This window comes from Taudactylus pleione, unplaced genomic scaffold (genome assembly GCF_031769625.1).
Source record: "Taudactylus pleione unplaced genomic scaffold, aTauple2 ptg002219l, whole genome shotgun sequence".
Lineage (NCBI taxonomy): Eukaryota > Metazoa > Chordata > Amphibia > Anura > Myobatrachidae > Taudactylus > Taudactylus pleione.
Window position 1 is genome coordinate 280001 of NW_028286612.1, and position 23164 is coordinate 303164.

Below are 23164 nucleotides of genomic sequence, written 5' to 3' on the forward strand. Positions count from 1 at the left end.
TATTATTGAGGGGGAGTGGCCTGTGATATTCTATTATTATTATTATTATTATTATTATTAATAATAATATTATTATTATTATTATTATTATTATTGAGAGGGAGCAGCCTGTTATTATTATTGTTATACAGGGGTAGCAGCCTATGTTGTCCTATTGATACAAATAATAATAATAATAATAATAATAATAATAATGCATCACAGGCCAAGCCCCAATAATAATAATAATAATAATAATAATAATAATGAGACACCATAAGCTGCTCCCCCTGTTTATTCATAATAACAGGACACAATAGGCTGCTCCCCCAGTATAATAATAATAGGATATCAGAGGCTGCTTCTGGATCCGGTCTAAAGATCTACAGTAAAAAGGTAGACAATGTCTAGATAGACACCAGATGTTAGACAGGCAATAGGTCGACAGGGACAAAAGGTCGACGCACTAAAGGTCGACATGTAAGAATGTCAGCAGGTACAAATGGTCGACGTGGTCAAAATGTCGACATGTAAGAAAGTCGACATGGAAATGGTCGACACATGATTTTCAAAAAAAATTTAGGGTTAGACACTTACTGGAGTGTTAGGGTTAGGCAGTAACCCCAACGGTTAGGCACTTACCCCAATGGTTAGGGTTAGGCACCATGAGGGAGGGTTAGGGTCAGGCACCTACCCCGATGGTTAAGGTTAGGCAGCAGGAGGGAGGGTTAGGCACCAGGGGGAGGGTTAGGCACCAGGGGGAGGGTTGAAGGGTGAAGATTAGGGTTAGAAAAAAAATTACATGTCGACCATTTTTGTGTCTATCATTTCCATGTCGATATTTTGACCCTGTCGAACATTTGTCCCTGTCGACCTTTTGTCCCTGTCGACCTATTGACTGTCTAACATCTGGCATCTACAGTATCTAGACATTGTCTACCTTTTTACTGCAGTTATCCGCTCCTCCTATATAATAATAATAACTAAAAACAACAGCACATCACAGACTGTTCTTCCTGTATAATAAAAACAGGACATCACAGGCTGCTCCCCTGGTAAAATAAAGATAACAGAACACCATAGGCAGGGCCATTGTATAATGATAACAGGATACCACAGGTAGCTCCCATGTATAATAAAAATAACAGGACACCAGAGGCTGCTCACCCTGTTATTATAATTTTACAGGGGGAGCTCACATAAAAAGGAATAACAGCACTGTGGGACAAAATAACCTCTTGAAAATAGTTATATATATTTATAAAAAACATACAGAGGTGCGGCACTCTCAATAAATAATGTAGATGACACAGCAGTGTAGAATAAACTTTTCAGTACTTTTGTACATATTATCTTCAGGATTAGTACATATAAAAGTACTGAAACGTTGATTCCACACTGCTGTGTCATCTACATTATTTATTGAGAGTGCCGCACCTCTGTATGTTTTATGATTTTCTTTGTGAGGGCACCTCTGGAAGTTATTTAAGTTGTTAGGAGTGCCGGACCTTCTGCATTCTCATTCATATTATTTTAATTTTATTCTCTTTCTCCATACAGAAATTAAGTTGTGCCATAGAAATAGTTATTTATTTACAGATACATTCAATGAAATTGATTCTCGTATAAAAAATCAGTAATAAAACTCATACATTACAAAAAATAACAATAAATAACTTTGCTATGTGGTTTGTGCGAGGTATATCACAGCAGATTATCATCTTAAAAAGTAACACATTTGTATACACTTGTATTGCAGAATATAAAGCTGAAACAAAGTTGCTGATTTATTTGTACAGTCTTAGATCACCACAGTTCTATAGTCATGACAAGGCTTAGGCCCTCATTCAGAGCCGTACGCTCTGAGCAGAGCGCACGCTCTGAATGAGGGCCGCCCTCCATAATTATGGAGCGTCCTCCTGGACGCTCGTATAGCTGTGGGTCACCACCCACAGCCTATACGAGCGTGCAGTTTGATGGCCGCGATGGTCGTGACCATCGAAACTGTGAGCCGGAGCCTGCGGTTGAGGTTTTCAACCGCAAGCTCCGGAGTGATTTTGGCTCTATCAGAGCCAAAATCACTCCCACTGACATCACTAGTGATGTCAGTGGGCCGGCTTCTGACGGGAGGCGTGCCCCCGGCACGCCCACCAAAGGGGGCGTGATGTCAATCAACATCGACAGCACGCCCCCTTTGATCAGACACAACGAGCGAAGGAAAGCCTTCGCTCGTCGCATCTGGCGCATGCGCACGACGGAGCTCCCTCCGTCGTGCGCATGCTCAGTGCAGGCCATCGACCCACTTGCGAGCGGACAGCCGCTCGCGAGTGGGTCTGAATCAGGCCCTTAATCCATTAGCTGACTCATGGACTGCGGTGATCTTACGCCGACCATACACAGTGCGAAGGCACCATGCAAGGCGACAGGGGATCTGACATCTGATATATCAGGCGGTCCACATACGCGGTGCGATCGGGTGGCTGACCGCCCGATATGCCAGCTCCCCGTCCCTCATCTGCATAGTAATGCATGGGATCGCACATCGCATCCCCTGATCCAGCAGTAAGATCAGGGGGTGCGATGTACGGGAACGCACTTTATGTGATATCATGGGAATACACGGTGAGATACAGCAGCCGAATGGTACCAATCCGCCAAATCAGCTGATTTATCGCACTGTGTATGGGGCATTAAGGCTGTTAATAAATAAATCAGCAACTTCAGCTTTATATTCTGCACTACAAGTATATGCAAATTTTTACTTTTTCATCTGTCTGATAGTCTGCTCTGATATACCTCGCAGAAACCACATAGCAAACTTATTTTATTTTTATATATTTTTTAATGTGCATTTATGTGTTTTATAACTGATTTATGAGAATCAATTTAATTGAATGAAAGTACAAATAAAAAACTAGATTTTTATAGCACAACTGAATTTCTGTTTATATATAATACAGTCAGGTGCATAAATATTGGGACATTGACAGAATTCTCATATTTTGGCCTCTAGTCACCACCACAATGGCTTTGTAATGAAACAAACAAGATGTGATTTACCTGCAGACTTTCAGATTTAATTTGAGGGTAATTACATCCAAATCAGGTGAACGGTGTAGGAATTACAACGGTCTCTATATGTGCCTCCCACTTTTTAAGGGGCCAAAAGTAATGGGACAAACTAAACAATCCTAAATCTAACTTTCACTTTTTAATACTTTGTTGCAAATCCTTTGCAGGCAATTACAGCCTGAAGTCTGGAACGCATAGACATCACCAGACGCTGGGTTTCATCCCTGGTGATGCTCTGCCAGGCCTCTACTGCAAATGTCTTCAGTTCCTGCTTGTTCTTGGGGCATTTTCCCTTCAGTTTTGTCATCATCAAGTGAAATACATGCTCAATCGGATTCAGGTCAGGGGATTGACTTGGCAATTGCATAACATTCCACTTTTTAGCCTTAAAAAACTCTTTGGTTGCTTTTGCAGTATGCTTCGGGTCATTGCCCATCTGCACTGTGAAGCGCCGTCCAATGAGTTCTGAAGCATTTGACTGAATATGAGCATATAATATTGCCTGAAACACTTCAGAATTCATTCTGCTGCTTTTGTCAGCAGTCACATCATCAATAAATACAAGGGAACCAGTTCCATTGGCAGCCATACATGCCCACGCCATGACACTACCACCACCATGCTTCACTGATGAGGTGGTATGTTTTGGATCATGAGCAGTTCCTTTCCTTCTCCATACTCTTCTCTTCCCATCACTCTGGTATAAGTTGATCTTTGTCTCATCTGTCCATAGGATGTTGTTCCAGAACTGTAATGGCTTTTTAAATGTTGTTTGGCAAACTCTAATCTGGTCTTCCTGTTTTTGTGGCTCACCAATGGTTTACATCTTGTGGTGAACCCTCTATATTCACTTTTGTGAAGTCTTCTCTTGATTGTTGACTTTGACACATATACACCTACCTCCTGAAGAGTGTTCTTGATTTGGCCAACTGGGAAATAATTCTTCTGTCATCCACCACAGTTGTTTTCCATGGTCTTCCGGGTCTTTTGGTGTTGCTGAGCTCTCCGACGCGGTCTTTCTTTTTAAGAATGTTCCAAACAGTTGATTTGGCCACACCTAATGTTTTTGCTATCTCTCTGATGGCTTTGTTTTGATCTTTCAGCCTAATGATGGCTTGCTTCACTGATAGTGACAGCTCTTTGGATCTCATATTGAGAGTCGACAGCAACTGATTCCAAATGCAAATGTCACACCTAGAATCAACTCCAGACCTTTTACCTGCTTAATTGATAATGAAATAATGAGGGAATAGCCCACACCTGTCCATGAAATAGCTTTTGAGTTGATAGTCCCATTACTTTTGGCCCCTTAAAAAGTGGGAGGCACATATAGAAACCGTTGTAATTCCTACACCGTTCACCTGATTTGGATGTAATTACCATCAAATTAAATCTGAAAGTCTGCAGGTAAAGCACATCTTGTTTATTTCATTTCACAGCCATTGTGGTGGTGAATAGAGGCCAAAATATGAAAATTCTGTCAATGTCCCAATATTTATGGACCTGACAGTGTGTATATATATATATATATATATATATATAAAACTATTTTCAAGAGGTTATTTGGTCCCACTGTACTGTTATTCCTTTTTATTTGATCTCCCCCTGTAAATAATAAAACTAACAGGACACCACGGGCTGCTCCCCTTGTATAATAATAAAAATAACAGGACATCACAGGCTGCTCCCCCTGAATAATAACAATAATAATAACAACAGGACACCACAGGCTGCTCCATCTGTATAATAATAATAATAACAAATTATTATACAGGGGGAGCACCACAGGCTGCTCCCCTGTATAATAATAATAATAATAATAATAATAATAATAATAACAACAACAACAACAGGACACGACAGGCTGCTCCACTGTATAATAATCATAACAAGACACCACAGGCTGCTCCCTCTGTATAATAACAGGACACCATAGGCTGCTCCCTCTGTATAATAATAACAGGAAACCACAGGCTGCTCCCTCTGTATAATAATAATAATAATAATAATAATATTATTATTATTATTATTATTATTAACAACAGGACACGACAGGCTGCTCCACTGTATAATAATCATAACAAGACACCACAGGCTGCTCCCCCTGTATAATAATAATAACAGGAAACCACAGGCTGCTCCCTCTGTATAATAACAGGACACCATAGGCTACTCCCCCTGTATAATAATAATAATAATAATAATAATAGGACACCACAGGCTGCTCCCCCTGTATAATAATAATAATAATAATAATAACAGGACACCACAGGCTGCTCCCCCTGTATAATAATAATAACAGGACATCACAGGCTGCTCCCCCTGTATAACAATAATAACAGGACACCACAGGCTGCTCCCTCTGTATAATAATAATAACAAAACACCACAGGCTGCTCCCCCTGTATAACAATAATAACAGGACACCAGAAGCTGCTCCCCCTGTATAATAATAATAACAGGACACCACAGGCTGCTCCCCCTGTATAACAATAGGACCCCACAGGCTGCTCCCTCTGTATAATAACAGGACACCATAGGCTGCTCCCCCTGTATAATAATAACAGGACACCACAGGCTGCTCCCCTGTGTAAAAATAATAACAGGACAACACAGGCTGCTCCCCTGTGTAATAATAATAACAGGACAACACAGGCTGATCCACTGTATAATAATAATGATAATAGGACACCACAGGCTGCTCCTCCTGTATAATAATAATAATAATAATAATAAGACATCACAGGCTGCTCCACTGTGTAATAATAATAACAGGACACCACAGGCTGCTCCCCCTGCATGATAATAATAATAACAGGACACCACAGGCTGCTCCCCCTGTATAATAATAATAACAGTACACCACAGGCTGCTCCCCCTGTATAATAATAATAATAGGACACCACAGGCTGCTCCCCCTGTATAATAATAGTAATAGGACACCACAGGCTGCTCCCCCTGTATAATAATAACAGGACACCACAGGCTGCTACCCCTGCATGATAATAATAATAACAGGACACCACAGGCTGCTCCCCCTGTATAATAATAATAACAGTACACCACAGGCTGCTCCCCCTGTATAATAATAATAATAGGACACCACAGGCTGCTCCCCCTGTATAATAATAGTAATAGGACACCACAGGCTGCTCCCCCTGTATAATAATAACAGGACACCACAGGCTGCTACCCCTGTATAATAATAGTAATAGGACACCACAGGCTGCTCCCCCTGTATAATAATAACACGACACCACAGTCTGCTCCCTCTGTATAATAATAATTACAGGACACCACAGGCTGCTTCCCCTGTATAATAATAATAACAGGACACCACAGGCTGCTCCCCCTGTATAATAATAATAATAGGACACCACAGGCTACTCCCCCTGTATAATAATAGTAATAGGACACCACAGGCTGCTCCCCCTCTATAATAATAGTAATAGGACACCACAGGCTGCTCCCCCTGCATAATAATAACAGGACACCACAGGCTGCTCCCCCTGTATAATAATAGTAATAGGACACCACAGGCTGCCCCCCCTGTATAATAATAACACGACACCACAGTCTGCTCCCTCTGTATAATAATAATAACAGGACACCACAGGCTGCTCCCCCTGTATAATAATAATAATAACAGGACACCACAGGCTGCTCCCCCTGTATAATAGTAATAATAATAGGACACCACAAGCTGCTCCCCCTGTATAATAATAGTAATAGGACACCACAGTCTGCTCCCCCTGTATAATAATAGTAATAGGACACCACAGGCTGCTCCCCCTGTATAATAATAACAGGACACCACAGGCTGCTCCCCCTGTATAATAATAGTAATAGGACACCACAGGCTGCTCCCCCTGTATAATAATAACACGACACCACAGTCTGCTCCCTCTGTATAATAATAATAACAGGACACCACAGGCTGCCCCCTCTGTATTATAATAATAATAACAGGACACCACAGGCTGCTCCCCCTGTATAATAATAATAATAGGACACCACAGGCTGCTCCCCCTGTATAATAATAATAATAGGACACCACAGGCTGCTCCCCTTGTATAATAATAGTAATAGGACACCACAGGCTGCTCCCCCTGTATAATAATAACAGGACACCACAGGCTGCTCCCCCTGTATAATAATAGTAATAGGACACCACAGGCTGCTCCCCCTGTATAATAATAACAGGACACCACAGGCTGCTCCCCCTGTATAATAATAGTAATAGGACACCACAGGCGGCTTCCCCTGTATAATAATAATAACATGACACCACAGGCTGCTCCCTCTGTATTATAAAAATAATAACAGGACACCACAGGCTGCTCCCCCTGTATAATAATAATAATAGGACACCACAGGCTGCTCCCATTGTATAATAATAGTAATAGGACACCACAGGCTGCTCCCCCTGTATAATAATAACAGGACACCACAGGCTGCTCCCCCTGTATAATAATAGTAATAGGACACCACAGGCTGCTCCCCCTGTATAATAACAGGACACCACAGGCTGCTCCCCCTGTATAATAATAGTAATAGGACACCACAGGCGGCTTCCCCTGTATAATAATAATAACACGACACCACAGGCTGCTCCCTCTGTATTATAATAATAATAACAGGACACCACAGGCTGCTCCCCCTGTATAATAATAATAATAGGACACCACAGGCTGCTCCCCCTGTATAATAATAGTAATAGGACACCACAGGCTGCTCCCCTTATAATAATAGTAATAGGACACCACAGGCTGCTCCCCCTGTATAATAATAACAGGACACCACAGGCTGCTCCCCCTGTATAATAATAGTAATAGGACACCACAGGCTGCTCCCCCTGTATAATAATAGCAGGACACCACAGGCTGCTCCCCCTGTATAATAATAGTAATAGGACACCACAGGCTGCTCCCCCTGTATAATAATAACAGGACACCACAGGCTGCTCCCCCTGTAAAATAATAGTAATAGGACACCACAGGCTGCTCCCCCTGTATAATAATAGTAATAGGACACCACAGGCTGCTCCCCCTGTATAATAATAACAGGACACCACAGGCTGCTCCCCCTGTATAATAATAGTAATAGGACACCACAGGCTGCTCCCCCTGTATAATAATAATACGACACCACAGTCTGCTCCCTCTGTATAATAATAATAACAGGACACCACAGGCTGCTCCCTCTGTATTATAATAATAATAACAGGACACCACAGGCTGCTCCCCCTGTATAATAATAATAATAGGACACCACAGGCTGCTCCCCCTGTATAATAATAATAATAGGACACCACAGGCTGCTCCCCTTGTATAATAATAGTAATAGGACACCACAGGCTGCTCCCCCTGTATAATAGTAATAGGACACCACAGGCTACTCCCCCTGTATAATAATAACAGGACACCACAGGCTGCTCCCCCTGTATAATAATAGTAATAGGACACCACAGGCTGCTCCCCCTGTATAATAATAACACGACACCACAGTCTGCTCCCTCTGTATAATAATAATAACAGGACACCACAGGCTGCTCCCTCTGTATTATAATAATAATAACAGGACACCACAGGCTGCTCCCCCTGTATAATAATAATAATAGGACACCACAGGCTGCTCCCCTTGTATAATAATAGTAATAGGACACCACAGGCTGCTCCCCCTGTATAATAATAACAGGACACCACAGGCTGCTCCCCCTGTATAATAATAGTAATAGGACACAACAGGCTGCTCCCCCTGTATAATAATAACAGGACACCACAGGCTGCTCCCCCTGTATAATAATAGTAATAGGACACCACAGGCGGCTTCCCCTGTATAATAATAATAACACGACACCACAGGCTGCTCCCTCTGTATTATAATAATAATAACAGGACACCACAGGCTGCTCCCCCTGTATAATAATAATAATAGGACACCACAGGCTGCTCCCCTTGTATAATAATAGTAATAGGACATCACAGGCTGCTCCCCCTGTATAATAATAACAGGACACCACAGGCTGCTCCCCCTGTATAATAATAGTAATAGGACACCACAGGCTGCTCCCCCTGTATAATAATAACAGGACACCACAGGCTGCTCCCCCTGTATAATAATAGTAATAGGACACCACAGGCGGCTTCCCCTGTATAATAATAATAACACGACACCACAGGCTGCTCCCTCTGTATTATAATAATAATAACAGGACACCACAGGCTGCTCCCCCTGTATAATAATAATAATAGGACACCACAGGCTGCTCCCCCTGTATAATAATAATAATAGGACACCACAGGCTGCTCCCCTTGTATAATAATAGTAATAGGACACCACAGGCTGCTCCCCCTATATAATAATAACAGGACACCACAGTCTGCTCCCTCTGTATAATAATAATAACAGGACACCACAGGCTGCTCCCTCTGTATTATAATAATAATAACAGGACACCACAGGCTGCTCCCCCTGTATAATAATAATAATAGGACACCACAGGCTGCTCCCCCTGTATAATAATAATAGGACACCACAGGCTGCTCCCCTTGTATAATAATAGTAATAGGACACCACAGGCTGCTCCCCCTGTATAATAATAACAGGACACCACAGGCTGCTCCCCCTGTATAATAATAGTAATAGGACACCACAGGCTGCTCCCCCTGTATAATAATAACAGGACACCACAGGCTGCTCCCCCTGTATAATAATAGTAATAGGACACCACAGGCGGCTTCCCCTGTATAATAATAATAACACGACACCACAGGCTGCTCCCTCTGTATTATAATAATAATAATAATAATAGGACACCACAGGCTGCTCCCCCTGTATAATAATAATAATAGGACACCACAGGCTGCTCCCCCTGTATAATAATAATAATAGGACACCACAGGCTGCTCCCCTTGTATAATAATAGTAATAGGACACCACAGGCTGCTCCCCCTGTATAATAATAACAGGACACCACAGGCTGCTCCCCCTGTATAATAATAGTAATAGGACACCACAGGCTGCTCCCCCTGTATAATAATAACAGGACACCACAGGCTGCTCCCCCTGTATAATAATAGTAATAGGACACCACAGGCTGCTCCCCCTGTATAATAATAGTAATAGGACACTACAGGCTGCTCCCCCTGTATAATAATAACAGGACACCACAGTCTGCTCCCTCTGTATAATAATAATAACAGGACACCACAGGCTGCTCCCTCTGTATTATAATAATAATAACAGGACACCACAGGCTGCTCCCCCTGTATAATAATAATAATAGGACACCACAGGCTGCTCCCCCTGTATAATAATAATAATAGGACACCACAGGCTGCTCCCCTTGTATAATAATAGTAATAGGACACCACAGGCTGCTCCCCCTGTATAATAATAACAGGACACCACAGGCTGCTCCCCCTGTATAATAATAGTAATAGGACACCACAGGCTGCTCCCCCTGTATAATAATAATAGGACACCACAGGCGGCTTCCCCTGTATAATAATAATAACATGACACCACAGGCTGCTCCCTCTGTATTATAAAAATAATAACAGGACACCACAGGCTGCTCCCCCTGTATAATAATAATAATAGGACACCACAGGCTGCTCCCATTGTATAATAATAGTAATAGGACACCACAGGCTGCTCCCCCTGTATAATAATAATAATAGGACACCACAGGCTGCTCCCCTTGTATAATAATAGTAATAGGACACCACAGGCTGCTCCCCCTGTATAATAATAACAGGACACCACAGGCTGCTCCCCCTGTATAATAATAGTAATAGGACACCACAGGCTGCTCCCCCTGTATAATAATAACAGGACACCACAGGCTGCTCCCCCTGTATAATAATAGTAATAGGACACCACAGGCTGCTCCCCCTGTATAATAATAGTAATAGGACACTACAGGCTGCTCCCCCTGTATAATAATAACAGGACACCACAGTCTGCTCCCTCTGTATAATAATAATAACAGGACACCACAGGCTGCTCCCTCTGTATTATAATAATAATAACAGGACACCACAGGCTGCTCCCCCTGTATAATAATAATAATAGGACACCACAGGCTGCTCCCCCTGTATAATAATAATAATAGGACACCACAGGCTGCTCCCCTTGTATAATAATAGTAATAGGACACCACAGGCTGCTCCCCCTGTATAATAATAACAGGACACCACAGGCTGCTCCCCCTGTATAATAATAGTAATAGGACACCACAGGCTGCTCCCCCTGTATAATAATAATAGGACACCACAGGCGGCTTCCCCTGTATAATAATAATAACATGACACCACAGGCTGCTCCCTCTGTATTATAAAAATAATAACAGGACACCACAGGCTGCTCCCCCTGTATAATAATAATAATAGGACACCACAGGCTGCTCCCATTGTATAATAATAGTAATAGGACACCACAGGCTGCTCCCCCTGTATAATAATAATAATAGGACACCACAGGCTGCTCCCCTTGTATAATAATAGTAATAGGACACCACAGGCTGCTCCCCCTGTATAATAATAACAGGACACCACAGGCTGCTCCCCCTGTATAATAATAGTAATAGGACACCACAGGCTGCTCCCCCTGTATAATAATAACAGGACACCACAGGCTGCTCCCCCTGTATAATAATAGTAATAGGACACTACAGGCTGCTCCCCCTGTAGATCACCTGATGTCTCCTCCGCTCTCTCCCGTACAAGACCCGGATGTTGTTATGGCACAAAAACATCCTGCAGCGCTGAGGGGGCGGGGCCAGGTGGAACGCAGTAGCCGGAAAAGGGGCTGAACCCGGGAGTACACTGGAACGCAAAGACCGGAAAAAATGTGAAACGCGGAAGTCTATTGGAACGCAGAAGGCGGAAGTGTTGTGTGCGCAGCCCCCGGAGTGTCCGGCTGCAGCAGAGCACCCCGGCCTGGGGTTCCGGCCAGTGTGAGTGTAGGATGGTGAGTGATACAGCAGGGGGCGCTATGTGCGGTGCTGGGAGACCCCTCAGTGACTAGGCTGGGGGTGGACATGGGGATGAGCCGCCATTATATGGTCACTGACCCCTCCCACCATAGACCCCAGAATACATGCGGCTCATACTGCGCCTCTGACCCCCTAGTTACGCGCACTCCCATGGACAAAGGGCCTGATCCAGCACGGATCGCAGCTGCGATAGCTCACGCAGATCGGCCGATGACACGTACCGCACATACGTATGCAGCGTGCAGGAATGACGTAACATCGCCCCATCACACAGGGCAGAATAAAATCCATCGCAGAGGGAGTGACCGGCAGCAAGCGTTTAGGGGGGGTCAGAGAAACACGGGCGGGCCTGTCTGTGTGAGCGCCGTTACAGGGGCATGGATAAATCAGCCGCTGCGATGCCGTACGCAGCCAGAAGCTTCATAGCATGTGATGAGGTCAGCAATTCCTGAGTGAGGTCAGAGCTCGTGCCAGTGTGCGTGAGGCTACAATGGCACTCACTGTCACCCATGGCACTCACTGTCACCCATGGTACTCACTGTTACCCATGGTCCTCACTATTACTCGCTATTACCCATGGTACTCACTGTTACTCGCTATTACCCATGGTACTCACTGTTACTCGCTATTACCCATGGTACTCACTGTCACCCATGGTACTCATTGTTACTCACTGTCACCCATGGTACTCACTGTTACTCGCTATTACCAACGGTACTCACTGTTACTCGCTATTACCCACGGTACTCACTGTCACCCATGGTACTCACTGTTACTCGCTGTCACCCATGGTACTCACTGTTACTAACAGTTACCCATGGTACTCACTGTTACTCGCTATTACCCATGGTACTCACTGTCACCCATGGTACTCACTGTTACTCGCTGTTACCCATGGTACTCACTGTCACCCATGGTACTCACTGTTACTCGCTGTCACCCATGGTACTCACTGTCACCCATGGTACTCACTGTTACTCGCTGTCACCCATTGTACTCACTGTTACGACTGGTACTCGCTGTTACCGATGATACTCACTGTTACCGATGGTGTCGCAGTCTCTCACACTACGTCATTGCCACTAGTGGCGGTGACCACATCTCTCAGGTCTCCCCTGTGCATCCCAGGTGGTAGCACCAGATCGCTGCACCCACCTCACCGCGTCCTGCCCCGCTGGGGGGGCCACCTGCTCATGGCTGCTGTTGGGGCCCCTGGACGCGTCCTGGAACTATTTCCTGTAAGACTCAGGAGTGATAAAATGTCGCCATAATCTCTGCAGTTCCCATCAGACCTCAGGTGCTCTCCATGCAGAGGGGCTGTAAGGGGCTTATTCCATTGGGTGCGGGATTCTGCCTGCAACAATGTTCTGCACCTCACACCCAATGATGAATGACTGTGGGGTATGTGCCCGCTCCATACCCCGCTGTATCCAGTACACAGGAAGGTGCCTCATCCCACACTGCAGCCACAGACCAATGGGCACTCACCAATGCTTCCTGCCCGCTCCTGTGCCTGACTGTCACATGCTCCACACTGCTCACTGACTGGTACACACACACACTGACACCAGCATCACCCCATACACACACACTGACACCATCATCACCCCATACACTGACACCATCATCACCCCATACACACACACTGACACCATCATCACCCCATACACTGACACCATCATCACCACACACACACAGACACCATCATCACACCATACACACACACTGACACCATCATCATCCCATACACACACACTAACACCATCATCACCCCATACACACACACAGACACCATCATCACCCTATACACACACAGACACCATCATCACCCTATACACACTGACACCATCATCACCCCATACACACACAAAGACACCATCATCACCCCATACACACACACTGACACCAGCATCACCCCATACACACACACTGACACCAGCATCACCCCATACACACACACTGACACCATCATCACCCTATACACACTGACACCATCATCACCCCATACACACACAAAGACACCATCATCACCCCATACACACACACTGACACCAGCATCACCCCATACACACACAGTGACACCAGCATCACCCCATACACACACACTAACACCAGCATCACCCCATACACACACACACTGACACCATCATCACCCCATACACACACAGACACCATCATCACCCCATACACACACACACTGACACCATCATCACCCCATACACACACACACTGACACCATCATCACCCCATACACACACACACTGACACCATCATCACCCCATACACACACACACTGACACCATCATCACCCCATACACACACACACTGACACCATCATCACCCCATACACACACTGACACCATCATCACCCCATACACACACACACTGACACCAACATCACCCCATACACAAACACACTGACACCATCATCACCCCATACACACACTGACACCATCATCACCCCATACACACACACACTGACACCAAAATCACCCCATACACACACACTGACACCAACATCACCCCATATACACACACTGACACCATCATCACCCCATATACACACACTGACACCATCATCACCCCATACACACACACTGACACCATCATCATCATCCCATACACACACACTGACACCATCATCACCCCATACACACACACACACTAACACCAGTATCACCCCATACACACACACTGACACCAGCATCACCCCATACACACACACTGACACCATCATCTCCCCATACACACACACTGACACCATCATCTCCCCATACACACATACTGACACCATCATCACCCCATACACACTGACACCATCATCACCCCATACACACACACTGACACCATCATCACCCCATACACACACACTAACACCATCATCACCCCATACACACACACTGACACCAGCCTCACCCACTATACACACACACTGACACCATCATCACCCCATACACACACACTAACACCATCATCACCCCATACACACAAACAGACACCAGCATCACCCCATACACACACACACACACAGACAGACACCATCATCACCCCATACACACACACTGACACTAGCCTCACCCACTATACACACACACTGACACCATCATCACCCCATACACACACACTAACACCATCATCACCCCATACACACAAACAGACACCAGCATCACCCCATACACACACACACACACAGACACCATCATCACCCCATACACACACACTGACACTAGCCTCACCCACTATACACACACACTGACACCAGCCTCACCCACTATACACACACACTGACACCAGCTTCACCCACTATACATACACACTGACACCATCATCACCCCATACACAGAAACCAGCAGCACCCCATACAGTGATTGACAGGAAGCACCATTAGGGGGAGGTGACGGGGGATGGGGGGCTGCGGTGAAACGCAGGCGTGCATAAATTATCCACTGGGACGGCCTACATAGCCTGAGGTCTTACTGCATACCGCAAGGTTAGTAATTCCTGAGTGAGGTCGGACCTTGTGTAAGTGTGTGCGAGGCTGCGATGGTACTCCAAGTTACTAATGGTTTCACTGCCTTACAAAGTATCACGGATGTGTGTAAGGTAAGGTGGGCATGTTAGGATGTGTGTAAGGTAAGGTGGGCATGTTAGGATGTGTGTAAGGTAAGGTGGGCATGTTAGGATGTGTGTAAGGTAAGGTGGGCATGTTAGGATGTGTGTAAGGTAAGGTGGGCATGTTAGGATGTGTGTAAAGTAAGGTGGGCATGTTAGGATGTGTGTAAGGTAAGGTGGGCATGTTAGGATGTGTGTAAGGTAAGGTGGGCATGTTAGGATGTGTGTAAGGTAAGGTGGGCATGTTAGGATGTGTGTATGGTAAGGTGGGCATGTTAGGATGTGTGTAAGGTAAGGTGGGCATGTTAGGATGTGTGTAAGGTAAGGTGGGCATGTTAGGATGTGTGTAAGGTAAGGTGGGCATGTTAGGATGTGTGTAAGGTAAGGTGGGCATGTTAGGATGTGCCGGCATAGCCATCACAATGGATTTAGCATATCATCGCAATGAGATTGCTTGTGTAATTGCATCCGCGATGGAAGTTGCGATCCAACCTGAATCAGGCACACTATGTCCTCCTTGTGACCAGTCATATGGAAAATCAGCGTGGTGGAAAGCCGTAGCTTGTAATAAAAATGGCTCAATGTGTAGCACTGATATTGGGGCTTTCAACTTACCCCGTTTGTTGTCCCGATCTAAAAAAATCTCATAGTGTGTTCCTAGCTATTGTGGCAGTGGGGAGTGGTCACTCTTCTGTGCCTGAGACCACCTGGAAAGATAGTCGCTGCCCAGGTGCCAGTAAGTCTGATAATGAGGCTGCAGAGGAAGGAATTCCGTTTACCTGGGGGGGGGGGCTGGGGGACCGAGAAGCCCACAGAGAGCTCCGGATCCTCCTAACCACCAGGGAAAGTGCATCTTACATTAAATGTATATAGAGTTATATACATGCTCCTGTGCACAACACAAGGCTTTACATACAGGCACTGCAGCCCGGCATGTAGCTTTCCTGGCTTCAGTGTCTCACACACTTTTTAAAATACACTATTAATTTTATATACAGGGGTGTATCTATAATGGGTGCAGGGTGTGCCAGCACGGATCGCAGCTGCGATAGCTCACGCAGATCGGCCGATGACACGTACCGCACATACGTATGCAGCGTGCAGGAATGACGTAACATCGCCCCATCACACAGGGCAGAATAAAATCCATCGCAGAGGGAGTGACCGGCAGCGAGCGTTTAGGGGGGGTCAGAGAAACGCGGGCTGGCCTGTCTGTGTGAGCGCCGTTACAGGGGCATGGATAAATCAGCCGCTGCGATGCCGTACGCAGCCAGAAGCTTCATAGCATGTGATGAGGTCAGCAATTCCTGAGTGAGGTCAGAGCTCGTGCCAGTGTGCGTGAGGCTACAATGGCACTCACTGTCACCCATGGTACTCACTGTTACCCATGGTCCTCACTATTACTCGCTATTACCCATGGTACTCACTGTTACTCGCTATTACCCATGGTACTCACTGTTACTCGCTATTACCCATGGTACTCACTGTCACCCATGGTACTCATTGTTACTCACTGTCACCCATGGTACTCACTGTTACTCGCTATTACCAACGGTACTCACTGTTACTCGCTATTACCCACGGTACTCACTGTCACCCATGGTACTCACTGTTACTCGCTGTCACCCATGGTACTCACTGTTACTAACAGTTACCCATGGTACTCACTGTTACTCGCTATTACCCATGGTACTCACTGTCACCCATGGTACTCACTGTTACTCGCTGTTACCCATGGTACTCACTGTCACCCATGGTACTCACTGTTACTCGCTGTCACCCATGGTACTCACTGTCACCCATGGTACTCACTGTTACTCGCTGTCACCCATTGTACTCACTGTTACGACTGGTACTCGCTGTTACCGATGATACTCACTGTTACCGATGGTGTCGCAGTCTCTCACACTACGTCATTGCCACTAGTGGCGGTGACCACATCTCTCAGGTCTCCCCTGTGCATCCCAGGTGGTAGCACCAGATCGCTGCACCCACCTCACCGCGTCCTGCCCCGCTGGGGGGGCCACCTGCTCATGGCTGCTGTTGGGGCCCCTGGACGCGTCCTGGAACTATTTCCTGTAAGACTCAGGAGTGATAAAATGTCGCCATAATCTCTGCAGTTCCCATCAGACCTCAGGTGCTCTCCATGCAGAGGGGCTGTAAGGGGCTTATTCCATTGGGTGCGGGATTCTGCCTGCAACAATGTTCTGCACCTCACACCCAATGATGAATGACTGTGGGGTATGTGCCCGCTCCATACCCCGCTGTATCCAGTACACAGGAAGGTGCCTCATCCCACACTGCAGCCACAGACCAATGGGCACTCACCAATGCTTCCTGCCCGCTCCTGTGCCTGACTGTCACATGCTCCACACTGCTCACTGACTGGTACACACACACACTGACACCAGCATCACCCCATACACACACACTGACACCATCATCACCCCATACACTGACACCATCATCACCCCATACACACACACTGACACCATCATCACCCCATACACTGACACCATCATCACCACACACACACAGACACCATCATCACACCATACACACACACTGACACCATCATCATCCCATACACACACACTAACACCATCATCACCCCATACACACACACAGACACCATCATCACCCTATACACACACAGACACCATCATCACCCTATACACACTGACACCATCATCACCCCATACACACACAAAGACACCATCATCACCCCATACACACACACTGACACCATCATCATCCCATACACACACACTAACACCATCATCACCCCATACACACACACAGACACCATCATCACCCTATACACACACAGACACCATCATCACCCTATACACACTGACACCATCATCACCCCATACACACACAAAGACACCATCATCACCCCATACACACACACTGACACCAGCATCACCCCATACACACACACTGACACCAGCATCACCCCATACACACACACTGACACCATCATCACCCTATACACACTGACACCATCATCACCCCATACACACACAAAGACACCATCATCACCCCATACACACACACTGACACCAGCATCACCCCATACACACACACTGACACCAGCATCACCCCATACACACACACTGACACCATCATCACCCTATACACACTGACACCATCATCACCCCATACACACACAAAGACACCATCATCACCCCATACACACACACTGACACCAGCATCACCCCATACACACACAGTGACACCAGCATCACCCCATACACACACACTAACACCAGCATCACCCCATACACACACACACTGACACCATCATCACCCCATACACACACAGACACCATCATCACCCCATACACACACACACACTGACACCATCATCACCCCATACACACACACACTGACACCATCATCACCCCATACACACACACACTGACACCATCATCACCCCATACACACACACACTGACACCATCATCACCCCATACACACACACACTGACACCATCATCACCCCATACACACACTGACACCATCATCACCCCATACACACACACACTGACACCAACATCACCCCATACACACACACACTGACACCATCATCACCCCATACACACAAACAGACACCAGCATCACCCCATACACACACACACACACACAGACACCATCATCACCCCATACACACACACTGACACTAGCCTCACCCACTATACACACACACTGACACCAGCCTCACCCACTATACACACACACTGACACCAGCTTCACCCACTATACATACACACTGACACCATCATCACCCCATACACAGAAACCAGCAGCACCCCATACAGTGATTGACAGGAAGCACCATTAGGGGGAGGTGACGGGGGATGGGGGGCTGCGGTGAAATGCAGGCGTGCATAAATTATCCACTGGGACGGCCTACATAGCCTGAGGTCTTACTGCATACCGCAAGGTTAGTAATTCCTGAGTGAGGTCGGACCTTGTGTAAGTGTGTGCGAGGCTGCGATGGTACTCCAAGTTACTAATGGTTTCACTGCCTTACAAAGTATCACGGATGTGTGTAAGGTAAGGTGGGCATGTTAGGATGTGTGTAAAGTAAGGTGGGCATGTTAGGATGTGTGTAAGGTAAGGTGGGCATGTTAGGATGTGTGTAAGGTAAGGTGGGCATGTTAGGATGTGTGTAAGGTAAGGTGGGCATGTTAGGATGTGTGTATGGTAAGGTGGGCATGTTAGGATGTGTGTAAGGTAAGGTGGGCATGTTAGGATGTGTGTAAGGTAAGGTGGGCATGTTAGGATGTGTGTAAGGTAAGGTGGGCATGTTAGGATGTGTGTAAGGTAAGGTGGGCATGTTAGGATGTGCCGGCATAGCCATCACAATGGATTTAGCATATCATCGCAATGAGATTGCTTGTGTAATTGCATCCGCGATGGAAGTTGCGATCCAACCTGAATCAGGCACACTATGTCCTCCTTGTGACCAGTCATATGGAAAATCAGCGTGGTGGAAAGCCGTAGCTTGTAATAAAAATGGCTCAATGTGTAGCACTGATATTGGGGCTTTCAACTTACCCCGTTTGTTGTCCCGATCTAAAAAATCTCATAGTGTGTTCCTAGCTTTTGTGGCAGTGGGGAGTGGTCACTCTTCTGTGCCTGAGACCACCTGGAAAGATAGTCGCTGCCCAGGTGCCAGTAAGTCTGATAATGAGGCTGCAGAGGAAGGAATTCCGTTTACCTGGGGGGGGGGCTGGGGGACCGAGAAGCCCACAGAGAGCTCCGGATCCTCCTAACCACCAGGGAAAGTGCATCTTACATTAAATGTATATAGAGTTATATACATGCTCCTGTGCACAACACAAGGCTTTACATACAGGCACTGCAGCCCGGCATGTAGCTTTCCTGGCTTCAGTGTCTCACACACTTTTTAAAATACACTATTAATTTTATATACAGGGGTGTATCTATAATGGGTGCAGGGTGTGCCAGCACGGATCGCAGCTGCGATAGCTCACGCAGATCGGCCGATGACACGTACCGCACATACGTATGCAGCGTGCAGGAATGACGTAACATCGCCCCATCACACAGGGCAGAATAAAATCCATCGCAGAGGGAGTGACCGGCAGCAAGCGTTTAGGGGGGGTCAGAGAAACACGGGCGGGCCTGTCTGTGTGAGCGCCATTACAGGGGCATGGATAAATCAGCCGCTGCGATGCCGTACGCAGCCAGAAGCTTCATAGCATGTGATGAGGTCAGCAATTCCTGAGTGAGGTCAGAGCTCGTGCCAGTGTGCGTGAGGCTACAATGGCACTCACTGTCACCCATGGTACTCACTGTTACCCATGGTACTCACTGTTACCCATGGTCCTCACTATTACTCGCTATTACCCATGGTACTCACTGTTACTCGCTATTACCCATGGTACTCACTGTTACTCGCTATTACCCATAGTACTCACTGTCACCCATGGTACTCATTGTTACTCACTGTCACCCATGGTACTCACTGTTACTCGCTATTACCAACGGTACTCACTGTTACTCGCTATTACCCACGGTACTCACTGTCACCCATGGTACTCACTGTTACTCGCTGTCACCCATGGTACTCACTGTTACTAACAGTTACCCATGGTACTCACTGTTACTCGCTATTACCCATGGTACTCACTGTCACCCATGGTACTCACTGTTACTCGCTGTTACCCATGGTACTCACTGTCACCCATGGTACTCACTGTTACTCGCTGTCACCCATGGTACTCACTGTCACCCATGGTACTCACTGTTACTCGCTGTTACCCATGGTACTCACTGTCACCCATGGTACTCACTGTTACTCGCTGTCACCCATTGTACTCACTGTTACGACTGGTACTCGCTGTTACCGATGATACTCACTGTTACCGATGGTGTCGCAGTCTCTCACACTACGTCATTGCCACTAGTGCCGGTGACCACATCTCTCAGGTCTCCCCTGTGCATCCCAGGTGGTAGCACCAGATCGCTGCACCCACCTCACCGCGTCCTGCCCCGCTGGGGGGGCCACCTGCTCATGGCTGCTGTTGGGGCCCCTGGACGCGTCCTGGAACTATTTCCTGTAAGACTCAGGAGTGATAAAATGTCGCCATAATCTCTGCAGTTCCCATCAGACCTCAGGTGCTCTCCATGCAGAGGGGCTGTAAGGGGCTTATTCCATTGGGTGCGGGATTCTGCCTGCAACAATGTTCTGCACCTCACACCCAATGATGAATGACTGTGGGGTATGTGCCCGCTCCATACCCCGCTGTATCCAGTACACAGGAAGGTGCCTCATCCCACACTGCAGCCACAGACCAATGGGCACTCACCAATGCTTCCTGCCCGCTCCTGTGCCTGACTGTCACATGCTCCACACTGCTCACTGACTGGTACACACACACACTGACACCAGCATCACCCCATACACACACACTGACACCATCATCACCCCATACACTGACACCATCATCACCCCATACACACACACTGACACCATCATCACCCCATACACTGACACCATCATCACCACACACACACAGACACCATCATCACACCATACACACACACTGACACCATCATCATCCCATACACACACACTAACACCATCATCACCCCATACACACACACAGACACCATCATCACCCTATACACACACAGACACCATCATCACCCTATACACACTGACACCATCATCACCCCATACACACACAAAGACACCATCATCACCCCATACACACACACTGACACCATCATCACCCCATACACACACACTGACACCAGCATCACCCCATACACACACACTGACACCATCATCACCCTATACACACTGACACCATCATCACCCCATACACACACAAAGACACCATCATCACCCCATACACACACACTGACACCAGCATCACCCCATACACACACAGTGACACCAGCATCACCCCATACACACACACTAACACCAGCATCACCCCATACACACACACACTGACACCATCATCACCCCATACACACACAGACACCATCATCACCCCATACACACACACACACTGACACCATCATCACCCCATACACACACACACTGACACCATCATCACCCCATACACACACACACTGACACCATCATCACCCCATACACACACACACTGACACCATCATCACCCCATACACACACACACTGACACCATCATCACCCCATACACACACTGACACCATCATCACCCCATACACACACACACTGACACCAACATCACCCCATACACACACACACACACAGACACCATCATCACCCCATACACACACACTGACACTAGCCTCACCCACTATACACACACACTGACACCAGCCTCACCCACTATACACACACACTGACACCAGCTTCACCCACTATACATACACACTGACACCATCATCACCCCATACACAGAAACCAGCAGCACCCCATACAGTGATTGACAGGAAGCACCATTAGGGGGAGGTGACGGGGGATGGGGGGC

The 23164-nt window shown here is 46.7% G+C and overlaps 1 protein-coding gene across 1 annotated transcript in view; it reads right to left on the reverse strand.

The window, feature by feature from the left end:
- LOC148431499 (uncharacterized) overlaps positions 1-11789 on the reverse strand; it is a 34865-nt gene extending 23076 nt beyond the window's left edge. Inside the window, 1 exon segment of the mRNA XM_088465982.1 lies at positions 11753-11789. The gene's annotated coding sequence lies outside the window, so the exon portion shown is untranslated.
- Between the last annotated feature and the right edge of the window lie 11375 nt (positions 11790-23164).